We start from the raw sequence: 3,941 nt of genomic DNA, 5'->3' as shown, positions 1-3,941 counted from the left end.
AAAACACAGTATTGCTACTGCATCGTATCTACAATATATTAAAAAGTGTTTCAGAAATCACAGAAGAAACAAGAGGCTGGTCTTCCTGCTCATGACCAGGGCCTGTTTCTGGAGGATTGCTCTGAAGTACACAGAACTCCCCACAAACTTCACTGGATTTTGGAAAAGGCTCTAAGTGTAAATACTTACTCCTTCATTCCTAAAACCTCAGCTCACTCCAGAATTTCCTAGGGAATCTGGCCCTTAGAGAACGTGGAATTTCTCTACATTTTCCCCTTTCCACTACCTAAGTTTGTACTCTCTACGGTCAGAGCCTTGCTGACAAGCCACCAGACCTCAGAAGATTATACAGGACTGATGCCCTCTCACTTAATATCTTGGTGTTTTATCCCCTTTGATCTCCCTCACATGCAAACCACAGACTGCTCCCTCCTGCCACAGAAAGCTGAGCACAGGCAGTCCACCCACGTCTCCGCGTCACAACCGGCGTTTTTGCCTTCAAGGTCTGAGGAACATTTCTACTGACTCACCAAACCCCCACAGAATGGACTGTTCTTAGAGTTGATTTCCTTCCATTCAGTACCTCTAACCATCTGGAGTGAATACCACATTTAATTTATCATCATTCAAGCTTGAACGGAGGCAGCTTTATCCAGGGAGCTACTCCTGACCATTGCCAGCTATGAAGCTTCATCTATCATCTATCAAATACAAGTATCTGAGGGGTGGGTGTCAAGGGGAAGGGGACAATCTCTTCTCAGTGGTGTCCAGTAATAGAACAAGAAATAAGGGGTTTAAGTTAGAACACAGGAAGCTCCACCACAACATGAGGAGAAACATCTTCCCTGCGCGGGTGCCGGAGCCCTGGCCCAGGCTGCCCAGAGAGGGTGTGGAGTCTCCTGCTCTGGAGACTTTCCAATCCGCCTGGACACGTTCCTGTGTGGCTGCCCTGGGGGATCCTGCTCTGGCAGGGGGTGGCACTGGGTGGTCTCCAAAGGTCCCTTCCAACCCCCAACATTCTTTGATTCTCTGATTCTATGATCTCTGTCTGTGTAACTTCACAGCACTAAAGGCTCCAGACCAGAGCTGTGGTTGCAATCTCCTGTCTTCTCTTTACGTCGCTTTTCCACGTGACTATGGACCCCCTCACCAAGGTGCCTCTCCTCCTCGAGACTGCAGCAGGAGGAGCTGCCATGGCATGTCTCTCCCTTTGCAATTCATGAGCTGGCTTCCACAAGTCCCTTGCAATCACAGAAAATATGCTAAAATATTATAATGGCCCTATCCCCACTTAATCCATTCTGTCCAACAGCAAAGTTGGATTTCATAAATCAAAAGCAAGCAGCTGAACTATTTCAACTAAATACTTCCTTCCTTTTGATGACAGCACTGGCAGATTCATAAGCCTCCTCTGTTGCCCTGACAGTAAAGGAGAAGCAGTCCTAGTTAAGTTTTTCCAACTGAATTTGCATTGCCAGTGTATGCAGATCTCAGGAGCTTCTTAAAAGATTTCCCTAAATAAGATGAGGAGTTGGGGATTAAACCATAACATCACCATTTTCTCTCTCCCTGTCTCAGATTTCATATCCTCTGCCACGGAGCTGGGATTACAGCTTGAGCTCAGGATGTGGTACCAGACAGCTGACAGCATTTCTTCATGGACAGATCAGATTTTTGTATTGGGGGATTTCTCCAGGGCTGGCAGCCTCTCCTGTGGGAAAGCACAACGTGCTATGCACACCCTTTACTTGCCGTAATGGTGTGCAGAAAACACACCCGGCTTCTTATCATTCAGGTATCCCATTGCTCAGAGAAGGCTAAGATTGGACATCTGGAGCCTTGACCACATGGGAGAAAGGAAAACAAAACAGCCTCAAACTCAGGCAGATTCTTGATGTGAAAAGAATATTTTCTTATGCTCAGTACACAGAAGAATGATGGCAGAAAACAAGCAAGGTCCTTCTGCCTGCACAGCCCTTCTTTTTGTCTGTTTAACAGGACAGGCAGAAGCTCAGGATGGTCAACACTGGCTCACCCACCCCACAGTGACATTACACAGGTAGTGACCTCCGCGTGTTGAAAATCTCCCTGGCAGTATTTATTTGGTACCCATGGAGAAGAGAGCAGCAGGTAAGGTCCATCCTCAGACCCTGCTCCTGCAAGGTGCTGCCACGGCATTTCCACTTGGCCCCAAGAATACTGTGACACGGCAGTAGGAATCTGATTTTCCAGTGCCTGGTGCAAGGTGAGAATGCCAAAAAAAGGAACTGAAAGCTTCTGCAGATGGCATTTCTGACAAATGCCATAGCTGTTCCATCATTTTTTGAGCAACTCCTCAAAAATTAATCAGAAAGTGAACACGTTTCAACATGTACTTCATCTCAAGGACTATCTTACATATATTTCTTTAAGTATCTTTCTGGCTTGCAAATCACTACTTGTATCTAACTATACACCTATGTACACCTTCACAGACGTGGGCCTGTTTCCATAGTCCCTACACAAAGAAAATATCCATCCACTTGAATGGGAGCTCTCTTCAGATAAATGTGGCAAGAGTGGGCCTTTGGTGCATGTGTGTGAGTATCCTGCACACACAGTTTAAAATCATTAAAAAAATATAGTAGCTATAGATTCGTAACTGATCAAAATCTAAACACAGTAAAACTGCACTTATTACAGTATAGCCTAGGTGAATTTACACTGCTTATTCACAAGAAGCAAACAAAGGAAAGGAAATTGACCCTGTAATAGCAGGTTAACTGTAATTACAGTTTATCCTTTCATCTGTCTAAAAGGTCCAAAAGCACTTCTGCAAGGAAAAAGAGGGATTTGCACCATTTCTTTTCGACATATCGGTGCTTCTCAAGTGCTTTCCCATCTTTTCTGAAGTAACTTTCCCAACATACCAGACTCCTTTCGGATGCTTTTGTTCACTTCAATCACTATAGCGAAGAAATAAATGCTTATTAAAGAAGGTAACCTTTGCAGAGCAGCAGCAGCAAAGCAATACTGAAGTCATTCCTAGTCCTATACTCAGGTAAAATACGGAGCAAGAGCTCTAGGTCCTGGCTTCAGCATTATTCCTGTTACCATAAAGCTTAATGCACAGCAAGATTGCCAACCCACGGGGTCTCTAAATAGCACTTTCATTACAGCACTTCATTATCAAAGCCCTTTGCACACAGATTTACAAAACACAGCAAAGACAAAGATCTCTTTCGCATATTAAATCAAGAAATCGTTTCACCTACACAGCTCATTCTTCGTGTGCTGCATATTGCACAGCTAGCTGATACGAGGTGGTGCTCACTAACACATGGTATAACTAAGCCCAAAAGCACAACAACACAAATATATAAAGCTTAAGCACAGATTCTTCACCTACTCCTGGCTAGTATTTCCTAGGTGAGCTCTGACACCTTTATCAAAGTTATGAGCTGCTTTTTAAAGTGATCAGACCTCTGGAGTCTGGCTTAAAGTTGAGGAAATACACTCTCACATACGTTCTAGGTCTCTGCCGGTCAGCAGGGACTTCTGAAAAGGTGACCATTGTGCTTCACTTCCTTTTTCGATGATTTTATCTGTAGCGTGACCAACTTTCGCAGCTCTCAGTATAGCTGAGAGGCTTTCAAAAGAAGCTTCGTGCACTCATGCATTTCAAAATCCAAGTCCAGATTTGGATTTAAACCCCCTCCTGCCCTCCCCTCCCCCAAAAGTATCCCTCGTATAGAACTAGCACTTTAAACTCCAAACCCTTGGTCAAAGATTTTGTAATCTAACTAAGACAAGACAAGGCACTGGACATCAGTCCAAGTGCTTCAGATTAAGAACTTACATGAGGAAACTGTTCATTCAACTATGCCAGCACACCTGAAATAGCAAACCTCACCCTCCTGTGTACGCAGTCACACCAGCATGAAAGAGCATATACCAGCAGC

This window comes from Apaloderma vittatum, unplaced genomic scaffold (genome assembly GCF_000703405.1).
Source record: "Apaloderma vittatum isolate BGI_N311 unplaced genomic scaffold, ASM70340v1 scaffold2190, whole genome shotgun sequence".
NCBI classification, from domain to species: domain Eukaryota; kingdom Metazoa; phylum Chordata; class Aves; order Trogoniformes; family Trogonidae; genus Apaloderma; species Apaloderma vittatum.
The sequence above is the reverse complement of the archived record's forward strand: the minus strand, read 5'-3'. Positions refer to the sequence as shown.